Raw genomic sequence first — 18,298 nt, 5'->3', positions numbered from 1 at the left:
AAATGGACTTGAATGGTTTCTGATCTCATGGCTACGAGAGTTTAGATATCGTATGCTATATATAAAGTACACTATCTGATCAAAATATCTGGACAAAACTCTGTACACGTTCATTAGAGCATAGATGTCACTACAAGAGCCGCTGCCACTGTAAAAGTTGACTCACTGCTCGATGTCGTTCATTGGTTGGACAAAGGGAACTTTGAACGTGGAATGGTTACTGATTACCACATCAGTAATTAATCAGTCAAGGCTCTTTCCTCTCTTCACACGTTGGCCATGTCTGTTTGAGATGTGATTGTGAAGAGGAAACAAGAAATCACACCCACAAATGAAATAAAATGGCGTATAGCTTTTAGTGGCGGGATTGTCCGAGGACATGTTTGGCTCGCCAGGTGCAGGTATTTCGATTTGACACTCATAGGCGACCTGCGCGTCGTGATGAGGATGAAAAGATGAAGACAACACATACACCCAGCCCCGTGCCAGCGAAATTAACCAATGATGGTTAAAATTCCCGACCCTGCCGGGGATCGAACCCGGGACCCCTGTGACCAAAGGCCAACACGCTAACCATTTATCCATGGAGCCGGACATCACAACCACTATTAAAGCACGACAGGTTAAACCACGTATGTTAAACCACGTGTGATACCATCACCGATGAATTCCGCACGCACGACCACCAATTCTGCAGCTAGCACCATGAATGTGTACTATGAGATTCAAAAATCCTGCACCCGCCCATAAACCACGCATTTCGCCGATGAAGCGTACGTGTCACGTTCGTTGGTGTACAGAGCGCTGTCACTGGTCCGAGTCGCTTGATTTGGATAAGTGAATCACGTTGTCATTATTTAGTCTTTGAATGAAGAGGGCTTAATTGTCCTCATAGGAATAAAGAATGAAATGCGACTGCGTGTAGAGAAATAATGCACAATCAGGAAAGTGAAAATAACTAGTGCAGTCCACTGCTGGGAATGAACCCAATCCTGTAAGCATAAGTTATGATAGGATCTTTCAAATAGTTTTAGTTCCCTATAGAAATAAACTTTGCATGTTCGCTGCACATTCAAATATTAAAGAACAGAAAATATGACCACCCTCGGCAACCTACCACACTCCAGAAAGGTGCGTTAACTGATTCCATTAGGAGAGAGTGATTGATTGGTTGTTAATTTCAAGATTACTCACATAGGGCTACGTAGCTCATTCTAGAGTTCACATTCCGCTCTTATGCAATAATTGGTAAGAAAATACATCACAGTATTATTATGTTTCCTTTATAGAGTAGACTCTCACAAACTACGCTGAGTGAAACATGGGATTTGGTGCCATTCGTGTAGATGTGTTAATTACGCCTTTTACCGCCAGAATTAAGTCACAACAGATCTTTGTGAGGTCATCTGAAAAGTTGTGTTGTATTCGAGTAAGTGAACCCGAAGCAATACACTTGAAAATTCATCACGTCCGGTACAATAATTCCTAATTTAATTTTACAGTGCCCTGCACATGATCTTTATCTTCAATGTTCTTCCCATATATCTTAAACATATTTTTTCAAAATCCATAGGAATTGAAAAATAACATCCATCACGAGATAGCTATCATTCCTTAAGTGCGGCCAGTATCCAGTATTCGGGAGATAGTGGGTTCGAACCCCACAGTCGGCAGCCCTGAAAATGATTTTCCGTGGTTTCGAATTTTCACACCAGGCAAATGCTGGGGCTGTACCTTAATTAAGGCCACGGCCGCTTCCTTCCCACTCCTAGCCCTTTCCTGTCCCATCGTCGCCTTAAGTGCTATCTGTGTCGGTACGACGCAAAGCCACTAGCAAAAAACCTACCATTCCTTGTAGTTAGTGTAAATGGTTTGTACACTTGCTTGTGGTACTCTTCTCGCAAAAACCATTTATGAAATGTAAGGGCATCTGATAACGTATAATTGTATGAATAGGTGGTAAAATAACTGAAATGCTGAACATGTTCAGATTTCTATTTGCTTAGTACAGGTAGTTACTTTTAATATTAGACAACAGCTCAGAACAGTACGCACTGAGCCTAAGCTACGTCAGTCACTGCTTCCATCAATGAACAAGTTTCCCTCTCACTTTTATTCACTTAAATTTGAACAATAACAATGTGCATAGAGGAGAACGAGTTATACGAGTTTTCGAAATTGTGTCTGTCTGTAGCCACACATTCCTAACATTTGTTTACTGAAATTTGAATCGTCCACTTGCAAGCCCTGCTAAACGGCATTTGTTTCGAATTGGAGTTATGGGAAAGCTCTCAGCACCCTCTACATGGATGTAATATTTTCCATTTACAAACTCTAATAAAATAGCTTGAAATGGCTGAAAGAAAGTTCTATCAACTTGAAAAACTTGCTAAAATTGATATGTGTGCAAATACAAAAACCTGCTAAAAGAATACACTTGTAAAACCTGCTGAATTTTTCGTTTCAGCACAGTCATAACACCGAGTAAGGCGTATTTTTGAGCGGTGTGTAGCCTGCTCGAAGAATCCCATCCCAGCCAGTGACTGGTGATTTGTGTGCTTGTGAAGGAAGGTGTTTGTTGTGAAGTTAGTGTTGTTCAATGGTGCTGTTACCCAATGTGTTTTAGGGTTATGTAGATTTAAAATGTTTGTTCACACTGACGGAAACATTAAAGTGGTAGCATTTGAAGCAGATTTAATAGAGTGAATTGAAAATGTCGATAATGTCAACTCTCTCCTAAACTCCAAAGAGGACTGCAACGAGACTAATCATGCCAGGAAGAGAAAACGAAGACCTGAAAATTGGGAACGAAATGTTGAAGAGGAGGAAAAGTAAGTTAATAAACGTTAGTGGAACATAATATAAATAACGGTTGGTGCATGAGTGAACATATCCTATACAAGCTATTTTTGACTCAGGTACGCACCAAAAGGGTTCCCTTTAAGGTCACCCTGTACGTATAGGGGTTCAAGTTCCACTGTAAAGAATTGATTGTACAAGATATAAGGAGAATTCATCTGGCGTTTTACAAAAAATTGGACCGAGCTCGATAGCTGCAGTCGCTTAAGTGCGGCCAGTATCCAGTATTCGGGAGATAGTAGGTTCGAACCCCACTGTCGGCAGCCCTGAAAATGGTTTTCCGTGGTTTCCCATTTTCACACCAGGCAAATGCTGGGCCTGTACCTTAATTAAGGCCACGGCCGCTTCTTTCCCACTCCTAGCCCTTTCCTGTCCCATCGTCGCCATAAGACGCATCTATGTCGGTGCGACGTAAAGCAACTAGAAAAAACAAATTGGAATCTATAACCCCAGAACGCATTTACTCCGATGTATTGTTCAGCATCATCTCCGAAAAGAAGTACTGCGGGGAGCAATCAAAATTTAAAGACACACTTCATCTTTCCGAAGGAAAGAAAAGAAATTACGGAAAATATTCCCGTGTGCCGTCGTGCATTTTTGAGGCGTCTTGACGAGCAGATAACGATTGCATCAATTATGTGTCAAGAGGTTACATAAAGTAGAGACCGATGGCATAGAAATTAGAGAAGGAGGCAGAAGAACCGAGAAATATGCTGAAGCAAAAATGAATGTGATGAAACGTATTAAAGAATTCACTCCACACGAAATTCACTATTCGAGAATGAAAAGTTGTCACCGGCAATACTGTACTTAGTCGGATCTCAACATAAGTTCAATGTGAAAAATTTATACTGCAAAATACTCGGAAGCGCCTGTGCAATAAAATTTTATCGCAGAATTTTTTTGACAATTTCAATGCCGGATTCGACTGCCATAGCACTGATGTGTGTTCGACATGTACAAGTCTAGAATTCAAAATTGAAGCAGAAAACTCACGAGAAGAGAAGTGTAGTCTACAGAATTAGCTTGACGCACACACACAACAAGGTGAAGTATTTTACTATACGTTATAGCGAACTGAAGATAATACACTGACTACGAGTTACGATTGTCAGAAAACGTAATGCTTCCGAAACTGCCAGACCAAGGTACTTACTACTCTATAATTCCACCATTTGCCATGGATCGTCGCATGACAAAAAAAAAACGAAGACAGTGCTTCATCTTACGTACGGCTTGAATATGAGTGTGCCAAGGCGCTAAATATTCGGTGCATCACAACCTATGTGAGGCTGATCTCCAAGGAATTAAACAGATTCCAATATTCAGCAACGGCTGTCGCGGCTTAAACAAGAAAAAGACGGTGTTTGGTATGATTACGAAATCCTTCCTGAATGAAGTACCGCCTGAGATCGAAGAAATTGAGATATTGTTCCCCATTGTCGGACATTCCTTCATTCCTCCGGACAGGTTTTGAGAACTTTGGAAGTGCAGTTTCGAAAACTCAGTGTGGTTGAGAATCCTGATACCTGCATTAGCATAATGAAATACACGCTAAGTTTATAAATATAGGACAAGAATATATTGTTCGAGACTAGAAACACTGATCATACAGTACATTGAAGGAAACCGGACAGTGGCATTTCCAGTTTCAAACAGCTAAGAAATTTGTGATAATGAAAAATAAAAGTAAGACTCTTTGCCTCGTTCAAAGAGGAACGTCACGGCCGCTTCCTTCCCACTCCTAACCCCCATCGTCGCCATAAGACCTGCCTGTGTCAATGTGATGCAAAGCAACTTGTAAAAATACTCTACGGAGACAACAGGGACGAGCTAGAATAACTCAAGTTCTTTTTTAACCTTTTTCGGGGAATAGGACCATGTACTTGGTAAATAAAGATAACAAGGAGGATGGAGAGGTGTTTAACTTGATGGACGCTGAGATGTTGAGATTACTTGATCGTTTTGAACATTGTCAGTATGCTTTTAAAATGAAGATTCGACTGTTACAGTAACGAATGTTTTCGAATACATCAATTTTGAAATGTCTTTGCTATTTTTCTTTTCCAATCATTTGCTACGATTTTTAGTTAATTAGTTAATACTTTTTGCTATCCTAATTATAAAAGGATTGCGTACTTAAAAGAAACCATTGCCATTTTTCTTTTCTACATTGCAAGTACGATTTGCTTAGTTAAATTTACAAGTCCTATTTTTTTTAATTCCTCCGAGTTCAGCTCAAACAGGAGCTAAATTCTTTAGTTGTTTCGATTATTACACTGCAAGCTCAAGATAATAGGGGTCAGTTTCAACATGGACAAAAATTACTTGATATTAAATATTTTATGATCATTCATTTTATTTCATTTGGCAGTCACTCCCCAGTTACTTGATCCAAAATTGTAATATTGCAACCTCTTGCATTTTATAAAACATGAAATTAATTCAAAATTCGTAGACAAGAAAAAAGTCAGACATGCAATAACACTCCGACAGCAAGCGGAAGTCAAATTCGGCAGGTTTTGCAAATCAGAACTTGACCAAGTTGACCGTCGATGCAAATGAAAAACCTGCCAAATTAGACGTTTAACTGCAAAACGTGCTATCCGTGAACTTTAAATTATTACAGTTCGAAAAACTTTTGGTGAAATTATACGGACTTTAACATTAAAATACGCGTTTTTTCCTGATTTAAAGAATTTATCACTTGAGGATTAGCAATAAGAAGTGTTTGCCAATTTCCTCCGTTACATTTATAATGCACTTAGCAGGATTTGCAGGTGGACGACTCATTTACATTCTTTCGCAAAGTTTTGCTTCCGTGATCCTTCTTATTTATTCACTGATATGTTTAAATGTCCTCAACAGCAAACGGCTTTTTCTGTAAACTCTGATATTTATGTTGTTTTTTTTTCTTTTGAAAAATGCTGTTTGTTCGGGGCATCGACCCATGCCCCTACTGGCACCATATTGCATGAACTTGCGTGTAATTGGAATGGCGGTAATGTGGAATGTTGTGTGTGAGGAAATGAAGATTACGGAAGTCACAAATACCCAGTCCCCAGGCCAGGGATATTAATCATTACAATTCACAAACCCTGACCCGGTCGGTAAATGAACTCGGGGCCGCGGAGTGACAGGCGGAAGCGTTGGCCCCCACACAGCGGGGCCGGACGTATTTATGGTTTGTAACAAATAAAAGACATACACGAAAAAAAGTAAGGAGAAAGTGTGGTCTATAAACCTTATATTAAGTACCCTGTCATTTAAGACCTCCCTTATTGTTTACAATAAAATATAGGCCTACATTATCATAAATAATATATTTTTAATATTGTTCAATGTTGCCCGTTTCTTAAAATATACGTTTAAAGTAAAATTTTCTATTCTCTATAGACTATATTTTACTATACCGACCACTCTGATAACAAATGTTTTTCTTCTTCTTCTTAACATGTTTACCCTCCAGGGTTGGCTTTTACCTCGGACTCAGCGAGGGATCCCACCTCTACCGCCTCAAGGGCAGTGTACTGGAGCGTGAGACTTTAGGTCGTGGTATAGAACTGGGGAGAATGACCAGTACCTCGTCCAGGCGGCCTCACCTGCCATGCTGAACAGGGGCCTTGTGGGGGGATGGGAAGATTGGAAGGGATAGACAAGGAAGAGGGAAGGAAGCGGCCGTGGTCTTAAGTTTTGTACCATCCCGGCATTTGCCTGGAGAAGAAGTGGGAAACCACGGAAAACCACTCCGAGGATGGCTGAGAAGGGAATCGCACCCCCCTCTACTTAGTTGACCTCCCGAGGCTCAGTGGACCCCGTTCCAGCCCTCGTACCACTTTTCAAATTTCGTGGCACAGTCGGGAATCGAACCCAGGCCTCCGGGGATGGCAGTTAATCACACTAACCGCTACACCACAGAGGTGGATAACAAATTTATTTAGCTCGTTTAATTGTAAGAATCTCATTAAGCTCACATGAACTTATAATATGAATTGCAACAAGAAAGAAGTTCAACTGGAATATGTATTTTTATGACTTTCTTCTATCAACCTGTATTAAATGGTGATATTAAAGGGATATAAAAGTTACGATTCTCTCTTTGGGCATTAATGAATTAAATGGGAAGTTATATATATATATGTTTGAGAAAAGTCTCCTTAATGTTCGGTGTCCTGGTAGTTATATAGCCCTGTACTGACTTCTAGATCAGTTCAATGACGTTGCTTACGTCTACGTATCAATACGACTCTTAGTATATTTTCATTATTGGTATTTATTGTTCAACTCTGAATTGTCTAGCGAAAGAAAAATGTAACAGAAACGAAGGTAATAGTGCATCATCACAGGGGCATTGTGAGCAGCGAGTGTTGAGCGTGTTGGCCTCTACTCTTTCCTGGCTGGAGATTAATTAATGCGATATAAGTATCGTGATCTGCAAGCGGAATGACACAGACCCAGCTGGCTCTTCACACTTAGGACCGCAATAGCATAAGTTATCGAAATTGCAATCAGACTGATAACATCCACTCTAAACAGGCTTCTGCCGCTTAACACTCCCGCAGAGCAGGACACCATATCCCGCTGATTGACCCGAGCAATTCTCACCATTCTTCGTCAGTGTTGCCAATCCACTTTCATAAAATTGTTCTTCGAAGAATTGCTTGATTTCACAAAAAGAGTATTCTCCCATTATATAACAGCCACGAAATTCTGTCAAGACTCGATATGTGCAGGATTAGGGAGCGTAAAAATTGTTCCAAAGCCCTCTTTATATAGGCAATGTAGGCCCTGCTGGAGTAGAACGTCAAGGATTTCACTCCTCCTTCGTGAGCTTAAGCGTTTAGTGGGATTAAAATTCAATATTGACTTACTTACTTACTTACTTACTTACTTACTTACTTACTTACTTACTTACTTACTTACTTACTTACTTACTTACTTACTTACTTACTTACTTACTTACTTACTTACTTACTTACTTACTTACTTACTTACTTACTTACTTACTTACTTACTTACTTACTTACTTACTTACTTACTTACTTACTTACTTACTTACTTACTTACTTACTTACTTACTTACTTACTTACTTACTTACTTACTTACTTACTTACTTACTTACTTACTTACTTACTTACTTACTTACTTACTTACTTACTTACTTACTTACTTACTTACTTACTTACTTACTTACTTACTTACTTACTTACTTACTTACTTACTTACTTACTTACTTACTTACTTACTTACTTACTTACTTACTTACTTACTTACTTACTTACTTACTTACTTACTTACTTCTTAGCCCTACAGCCCTTGAGGGCCTTGGGCTCCTAGACGACTTCAGCCCAGATATGTCCAACCGTTGCTTTGGCTTGCCATCTTCTAACTTTCATCCTCCTCTGGTCTTCTTCCTCTCCTAATTCGACGTCATCCTTCCTGAGCATCCTATCCTCTGGCATTCCTTCCACAGGAGCCAGCCGTCGAAGTCTGTTACTTTTAACTCCATACATGATACCTGGTCAATTGTATACTTCTCTAATCTCTCCATTGCTTTTCACTCTCCAGAATCCGCTATCATTCAATGGAGCATACATTTCTCAAAGTATTTTCCTTTCCCATCTTCCTAACAGTCCCCATCTGTGTATTCCATTGTCCAGGTGTCTGAACCCTAGGTCTTACTACAGTATGGCCCGGCTCCATGGCTAAACGGTTAGCGTGCTGGCCTTTGGTCACAGAGGTCCCGGGTTCAATTCCTGGGGGTCGGGAATTTTAGCTATCATTGGTTAATTTCGCTGGCAAGGGGGCTGGGTATATGTATCGTCTTCATCATCATTTCATCCTCATCACGACGCGCAGGTCGCCTACGGGAGTCGAATAAAAATACCTGCACCGGGCCAGCCGAACATGTCCTTGGACACTCCCGGCACTAAATGCCATACGCCATTTCATTGATTTCTCAAAGGCATTTGATTCAATTTAAGCAGGCCCCGTAGTGTAAGGGTAGTACGCTTACCTCTTACCCGGAGGACCTGGGTTCGATTCCCGGCCAAGCCAGTGACTTTTACCTGAATCTGAGGGCTGGTCCGAGGTCCACTCAGTCTACTTGATTACAATTGAGGAGCTATCGGACGGTGAGATGGCGGCCCCAGTCTAGAGAGCCGAGAATAACGGCTGTGAGGATTCGTCGTGCTGACCACAAGATACCTCGTAATCTGCAGGCCTTCAGAATGAGCAGCGGTCGCTTGGTAGCCAAGGCCTTTCGGAACTGTTGCATCATGAGGTTTGATTTGTTTTTTATTCGATTTCCCATGATAAAATGATAGCAGCCTTAAGCAAAATTGGGGTAAGATGTACGCTAACAGTTTTTGAAAGTTATTTGACTGGTCGAACGTACAGGGTAAAAACTGATAATATATATGGAGAAATGACTTCTATTAAATGAGGTGTTCCACAAGGAAGTATACGTGGACCCATTGTGTATATTACAACCTGTGTCTGAAAATTTCGCTGACTGGTCTCATGAAATAAAGGCAACGTAAGTTACACACAAAACTCCTTTACTGGCCTTCAAAGTAGCCTAATCTCCGTTAGTTACAACTCACTTTTGACATCGACTGTAAAGCTGCTGGAAGCTGGCAGCAAACGCTTCTTTTGGAATCTCCATGTCACGCTTGTTGGATACCTGCTACACTGTCGAACCGGTGGCCTTTCAGGGCTAATTTAAGACAGGGGAACAAACGTCAATGAAGTCTCCCGACGTTTCCATCCAGGTTTGCTTCTGCTCGTCTGTCAGGTTGTGCGGTACAAATCGGGCACAAATATTCCGCTTTTTCCGCTTTTTCAAATGTTCGTGAACAATAGTCGTTACACTGTCCTTGCCTACATCCACTTCATCTGCTATCAGTCGTAAGGACAGTCGGCGATCATTCGCAAGCATCTGTCGCACTCGTTCGATGTTGTCTGGAGATGTGTTTGTGGTTGGTCGACCCGAACGTGCCTCGTCCTCAACACCTTCCTTTGCATCTCGAAAGCGTTTAAACCAGTCAAAAACGCACTTTACACTCACTGCTTGAGCGAGGTAAACTTGCACTATCATTGCGTGTGTTTCCGTTGCCGTTTTGCCTAGGTGGAAGCAAAACTTCATGTTACCGCGTTGCTCCGTTTTGCACTCCATTGTGCAATGACACGAGTCCTCACACTGACTCCGTGCGATGTGTTGCAGCGTTCAACTCCATTTAACTGTGTTCAGTCGACCGATAGGGGCACTTGGTGTCATGTCTCGCAATGCGTACGCGCGAGCGCATCTTCCGAACTAGCACGGTGTACAACCTAGGCGACCATTCACGGAACTTTACAGACACAGGTTGTATTTTTGTCAATGATATAAGCTCATGTTTTAAAAACTGCAAATATTTCATGTATGCAGGATGACAAACTAATCGTATCAGTACATAAAAGCCCAAAAGTGGCAGAGAAGCATTTATTTATGGAGTACAACTATTTTCAAGAATGGTGCCATGATAAGGGTCTAATAATTTCTCTTTCTTTCTTTCTTTCTTTCTTTCTTTCTTTCTTTCTTTCTTTCTTAATCTGTTTATCCTCCAGGGTTGGTTTTTCCCTCGGACTCAGCGAGGGATCCCACCTCTACCACCTCAAGGGCAGTGCCCTGGAACGTGAGACATTGGATCGGGTGATACGACAGGGATGGATGACCAGTATCTCGCTCAGGCGGCCTCACCTGCTATGCTGAACAGGGACCTTGTGAGGGGATGGGAAGGTTAGAAGGAATAGACAAGGAAGAGGGAAGGAAGCATCCGTGGCTCTAAGTTAGGTACCATCCCGGCATTTGCATGGAGTAGAAGTGGGAAACCACGGAGAACCACTTCGAGGATGGCTGAGGTGGGAATCGAACCCACCTCTACTCATTTGACCTCCCGAGGCTGAGTGGACCCGGTTCCAGCCCTTGTACCACTTTTCGAATTTCGTGGCAGAGCCGGGAATAGAACCCGGGCATCGGGGGTGGCAGCTAATCACACTAACCACTACACCATAGAGGCGAACGTCTAATAAGTAACAATTCAAAAAACGAAAGTCTGCCACAATTAGTACCCCAGAAATGCAGAGAGAAAATATAAGAATAACAGGCCATTCAGTTCAGTGTATTCATGATGGTGAAAAAAACCATGCGCTTGTGACTATGTAATAGTGGAAGTTGATAACATGAAATATCTAGGTATAATTATGGACAAATATTTTTCGTGGAAGCAACATATTAGAAGTTATGTGAAAGACTGAGGCTAAGCTTGTTGAAAATGTAAATGGTTTACTATGTAATATCTCATGATAGCTTAAGAATGGTTTGTCATTCACATGCTGAGTCACTTGTATCATATGGTGTAAGTGTATGGGGATCAGCATCTGTTACATATATAAACATGGTACAAATGTTACAAAATCGTATTGTCAAGACATTCTATTGGTTCGAAAACAGAGGAATACTTAGCTTAAGTGAGGATATGTTAACAGGATGTACCAAAAGAAAAGGTTCTTGAGAGATAAACAGCTTTATATGTACAACATAATTAAAGAAAATCACCGGAAGCCGCATTATAGAATTGTAAATGAACATACACATGGAAAAGACTGAGGCATAGAAGTTATTTTTAGATCATCAGGTACTACAACAAGTGTCCATCACCATGGCTAAATGGTTAGCGTGCTGGCCTTTATTCGCAGTGGTCGCGAGTTCGATTCCCAGCATGGTCGGACATTTTAACCGTAATTGGTTAATTTCGCTGGCACGGGTGCTGGGTTTATGTGACGTCTTCATCATCATTTCATATTCATCACGACACGCAGGTCACCTACAGGCGTCAAATCAAAAGACCTGCATTTGGCGAGCCGAACTTGTCCTCGGACACTCCCGGCACTAAAAGCCATACGCCATTTCATTTACTACAACAATATGGATCCAGAACACTACAAGTCGTATTTCCTAAATTTTTTATCAAGTTGCCCTCATAACTGACACACTTGAGAACAAATTATCAATTAAGAAAACATGTGAAACTATGGATTTTAGAAAATAAAATTACAGTTTGAATATTTGCTCATGAATGAAAAATGTACCACAGACTTATCTATTTTGAATGATGCTTCCAGGGATTAACAAAAAACCACACCACAGGACAAATGACCGTGCTAATTATGCCAGTGTAAATGTACAGACCTTATTAATGTTGCAAACAACAAGGATTTCAACAATGCATGAAAATATGAAACAACTTCACCGGCAAATAAGCACATTATTGCTATTCAGATGTAAATAATTGCAATGATAATGTAAAATATTCTACTACACCTTTGCAAATGTACTTTAGATAAATTATAAATAAATAAATAAATAAATAAATAAATAAATGAATTATTATTATTATTATTATTGTCCGCCTCTGTGGTGTAGTGGTTAGCGTGATTAGCTGCCACCCCCGGAGGCCCGGGTTCGATTCCCGGCTCTGCCACGAAATTTGAAAAGTGGTACGAGGGCTGGAACGGGGTCCACTCAGCCTCGGGAGGTCAACTGAGTAGAGGTGGGTTCGATTCCCACCTCAGCCATCCTGGAAGTGGTTTTCCGTGGTTTCCCACTTCTCCTCCAGGCGAATGCCGGGATGGTACCTAACTTAAGGCCACGGCCGCTTCCTTCCCTCTTCCTTGCCTATCCCTTCCAATCTTCCCATCCCTCCACAAGGCCCCTGTTCAGCATAGCAGGTGAGGCCGCCTGGGCGAGGTACTGGTCATACTCCCCAGTTGTATCCCCCGACCAAGAGTCTGAAGCTCCAGGACACTGCCCTTGAGGCGGTAGAGGTGGGATCCCTCGCTAAGTCCGAGGGAAAAACCGAACCTGGAGGGTAAACAGATGATGATGATGATGATGATGATTATTATTATTATTATTATTATTATTATTATTATTATTATTATTATTATGATTATTATTATTATTATTATATATTCGTAGGGGCTAACAAGAACTACGTTATGTCTCGTTACATTTGGCAGTGAACATTGCTTTTCTTTGATCCCAGAATGTGCTCTTTCTTTCTGAGTGGATCTGCTTGCGTTTCTCTCTCCTTGTTTTCACTTGTTCGTTTCGGTTTAGCCCGTTCGTCACTATTTTTTTCGGAAGAGATCTCTCTCAAAGGCGTCTTCGGGTTTGATTTGTAGCATTTGAAGGTCTCCTTTCGTGTTTATATACAAAGGCGTCGTGGTTTTAGAATTTGAATAAAAGAGTGAAAGTATATTTGCCAACTTGTCTCCATCAACTCGTTCAAGGTGACCGTAAAATAATAATAATAATACTTATTATTATTATTATTATTATTATTATTATTATTATTATTATTATTATTACAGTGGAACCTCGATATCTCGAATCACCTCGGGAGCTAAATTTTATTTCGAGTTTTAGACAATACTGTTTTTGAGTCTGTATAGCTCATAATTGAATCACATGTTTCTACGGGCTTATACAGAAAACATTATTTTTAACAGACTTTATAAATATGCAAACAAACTCTATTTTACGGCATCACTTTAATTATAGCCTTATTATAGTAACTATTTAGAAGACAGCGTACTGTGCATACGGAAGTGAAACAAGAAACATACCTACTGTAGGTTAACACCTTTGGAAAAATCCGCTAATCTCTTCTGTTTGTAACTGTTAACTTTACCCTCCCTTCACGTTGAAACTTCTCGTCAATACCACACAACCGAGATTCGTAAATGGAGCTTGTCATCCGCGACTTCGGAGGTTGCTTTCGTACGTGACCGGTAATTAATTCTCACCCGAGAAACATAGAGGCTTCGCTGATTTTCCGATCATTAGAAGTTTCAGTTTTTCGGTTCCCGTCATATTAACTCCCAGCATCATTGTAGACCAGGGCCTCTCAGGGTGCATGCGCGTGGTGCATGCACTGTGCACGGTGCAAAAGACGACTTGGCTTGGTTGACCGGAGTGCAGACCCCCCACTCCTGGATTTGGAGCAATAGCGCTTACTCTCTCTTTCCTTACGCCTCTCTCGCTCGCTCCGCCTGTCTCCCTCTGCCCCACTTGCGCCGTAGCGCTCCAAATCCGGGCTGAGTTGAGCCGAGTATAGCCGAGTAGAGCCGAGCTTAGCCGAGTAGCCAAGAGACAAAGCGTTGATCCGAGCTATACCGAGCGGCACCGATGCACAGTGCACGGAGCTCTTGCGCCTCGCTCTGCACGCGTGAGATTTTGGGCGTTTGAAAGGCCCTGTTGTAGACCTTTCTTTACTTGTTAACTGTTTCTTGCAAACGACAAATGCTGTATTGCACAGTTAATTTTGCATAAAATTCGACTTACAGAGTATTTTTTTCTTCAAGGGAGGAAATATTTGCTTCGAGATATCGAGAAATTCGTATAACTGAATGTTGAGTAACAGAGAAATAAATACGCGTTAAGAATAGGACAAACGGCCGGGAAAGTTAAGTTACTTCGAGATACTAAAAATTCGAGTAATGCAGGTTCGAGATATCGAGGTTCGACTGTATTATTATTATTATTATCATTATTATTATTATTATTATTATTATTATTATTATTATTATTATTATTATTAATCACATTCAGGCTCTTTGGCGGAATGGTCTATATAGAGGGAGGGACCCGGGTTCAATTCGCGGCCGTACCAGGTATTTTTAGTGCGTATGGTTAATTCATCCGGCTTTGGACTGGGTGTTTGTGTGCATAATAATACATATCACTTCACCTACTCACAAAACACTACACAACGAGCCACCACAGACACACGAAATATTGAATGTTCCTTCATATGGAATGGAATGGAAAAAAAGGCTAAAAAGGAGAAGATTATAGTAATATATAGCTCAGCAATGTAAATGCTGTGCAGTCACAAGTAACTGACATGATTTTCACGCGTAGTTAGCATATCGAGCTGACGGCCACGATACTTCATACACCTGACAAGATATAAATACGTAAAATGAAAAAAGAGAAATATTTTCCAGCTGGGTTCCTTCCCCTTAGACCAAACCAAATTTCGTGGCAGTACAGCGCTGATAGAGCATGGCTACCAAGCGACAGCTACTCCACCCGAACGCATGCAGATTACGAGGTGATGCATAGTGAGCGTGACGACTTCCATCGATCATTATTCTTGGCTTTCTAGAACGACTCCGGTATCTCACCGTCAGATAGCCGCTCAATTCTTCTCTCGCAGGCTGAGTGGGGCCTGAACCTGTCCTAAGATCCAGGTATAAATCTCTATCCTGGCTAGGAATCGAACCCGGCACCTCCGGATAAGGTGCAAGCTCACTAATCCTACACTGCGTGGCGGCATTAATCACATCTTTTAGCAAACATATGAACAAATTTATATACCGAGTTCTATAAATATATTCAAGCTGACGCATTTCTAGAGAAATGAGAAAATTTCAAGCTGACGCATTTCTAGAGAAATGAGAACTGGATTAATGCATTTGAGTGCCACCGAATTACTCCCGAAGTACTTTCCCGTACACATTGTTTTTTCTCATGGTAGATACAGGCCACTTTAATATTGTTTTCTTCCTTAACACAATGAAGCTGTGGTAAGTACTTGGCAACGGATTATAAATGCTGTGAGAGAGGATGTTACAAGACAATTACAATGTCTTGTTGAGTTACGGTGGAATTCACATTTACATATTAACTCAATGGCAAAGATATTACATTAACCAAACAACTGGTTTCGACCTTGTACATGTAGTTTAAGGTTTGGTATTTGAATTGTAAACTGAGCAGCGATTCTGGAATTTGGAAATAACATTCAGGCTTGTGAAGCTACAGCCATCATTAGAGTAGACGACGTTTACAGCCATACTTCGTAACACAGTACTGCAGTCTTTGTTGGACTTGACGATACCGAGAGAGTTAGCTACGCGGTGCTCTTGCATTCGGGAGATGGTGCATTCGAAATATTTTCTTCCGTAGCTAGCCATTATTTCAACAGACAAATGCAACGGTTGCACATTAAGGCCACAGCTTCTATCTTCCTGCTCCTAGCCCATTTCGTTCCCTCTGCCGGTGAGAAATGTTTTTACTACCTTAAAATAGTAACAATAATTTGTCTTTACGTTCCACCGACTACTCTTGCGGTTTTCGGAGACGCCAAGGTATCAGAATTTTATCCCACAAGAGTTCTTTCAGTGCCAGTGAAACTACCGACACAAACCTGGCGTATTTGAGCAATTTCAAATACAGCCGAACGGTGCTGGGATCGAACCCGAGTGCTTCAGCTCAGAAAGCCAAAGTTCTACCGACTGAGCTACTCCCCCGGCCAGTATACATCAGTGCGTCTGGTCGTTAAGAAAATTGGTGCTCATAGGACCGGCCGTACTACAATAGCACTTTCTGGCCCAGTGAGGAAACCAACGGCAAATTATCTCGCTTTTCATCATGCCTTGTACGCCTTGATTATAGTGTCACCATCGGCTTTTGCTGTTTCTCTTCTTTTTCCATTAAGGATAACAATGACAAACTATCTCACTCCACGCCATGCCTTTGTATGCCTCATTATGGTGCCACCGTAGGCTTTTGTGGTTTCTCTGTAACCACATAAAATTTATTGGTGTTTTTAGAGGATCCAGCAAGCCTCCTGGCTGATGACTTAGCAGATAGTATAGAAAATAAAGCCTCAAACTGTAAGAATCTCCATTTACGGAATCCTGAATGCCCCTCTCTGACATCCAGTTCATCCAGTTGGTTAGTCACAGCCATTCTAGTAGTGATGGGAAAATCGAATACAAAATAATCACTTATTCGATTTTTTCGATTATTCATTCGAAAGTCCATTCGAATGAATGAGGTAATCGAATAGTGAATGTTTTCGAAATATTCGAATGAAGAGTGATCCAAATGTTGTCATCCACTCATTAATCACATCATAGCGAAATTAAAATTAGCTATATCCATTCCCTTGCAGGAAATGTGTGGGTGGGACGATCGGTCTCCGATAAGCTTCCGAAAATTATACGACCTCATGATCCATACGTGAGAATGAGATACACTCAGATGCTATTACTTAAAAGGCTTAGATTAATATATTGCAACACGCTCCCACGTTTTTATGTGAAGCGCAATGCTATATAAGATTGACTACTAGGCTCAACAAATTTATCAAATATTGAATTACAATTCTCCGGAATTTTCTCTAAATAGCGAAGTCACTAATCGCTATTTTTGAAATTATGTCGCTAAATTACTTCAAAAAGACTCCAAATCGCTAGAGTTGGCAACATTGATGATGATGGTGATGATGGTTATGATGATGATGATGATGATGATGATGATGATGATATTTGTGATAGTGATTATTTCCGCAACTGAGAAAATGTGCAAACGATCAAAACAAACCAATAAGGGTTGAAAACAGCTAAGGAAAAGGTAGTGGTGGTGATTACTGTTTTGAGAAGAAGTAAAACTTGCAACAATCCTCTAGTAATACTAAACAGAGGGGAAAAAATTGAAGGTGTCCGACACTTCGACAATGAAGGTATTGGTCAAAGGAAGACAAGGGCCACAAAGGGTGCGAAAATGAAAGAGTCCCTAGGCCTCGCAAACGTAATACCGTCGGGCTCGGAAAACAACAATAGTTGACCAAGGGAGATAGATGAAAGTAAGAAGCCTAGCACATGTGATTGGAAGCAGTGCCTGGACACAGCTAAGGGCCCCGTGTCCTACAACACAGGCTCACTTACTCAATAAATTAATCACCACCGACATGCATTTAGGGCAGTGGCCCAGGTGGCAGATTGGCTATAAGTTGTTCACTTACTTTTTGTTAAATAATTTAAGAGCCCTTGGGACTCCATTTAGTCTTGTACTACTTTTTTTTCCATTTTGACATAAAATTCAAGGATCTACTCTATATTGCCTGCTGTTGGTTAAAAGAAATTGTTAATTGGTAGTACTGGGGCTTACTTCCATTACGTGGTCAGAAGACGGCATTTACTTAAAAAATGAACTTTATTTTACATACATCCATATACTTAAAATACTAGGCTGATATTTGTTACGACGAGTTTGAGAGAACAGCTGAACCAATTGACATCGTAAAGCATTCTGACGAAAACTCATGTAGATTTTCAGAGTGTCTTTAAAAGCTTGCTGTATATTTTCAAAATTTTCAAGGAAAATGTAGCATTCTAATTGGCCAAAGCGCTCGCCAGTACTTCAAAGCCATCTGCTGGTACACTGCAGACCATGTGCGTGACGGGAATTCTGAAGGGCACACACGCATGCGCCGTCCTGTATGACGTCCCTTCGCTGTAGTCTACATAACTGAGGGGGCAGTCGTGGACTACACAGACATTCATCATCATTATCATCATCATCATTTTCCAGCTCCTTTT

The sequence above is a fragment of the Anabrus simplex genome, chromosome 2 (assembly GCF_040414725.1).
Source record: "Anabrus simplex isolate iqAnaSimp1 chromosome 2, ASM4041472v1, whole genome shotgun sequence".
Lineage (NCBI taxonomy): Eukaryota > Metazoa > Arthropoda > Insecta > Orthoptera > Tettigoniidae > Anabrus > Anabrus simplex.
Note: the sequence above shows the minus strand (reverse complement) of the source record.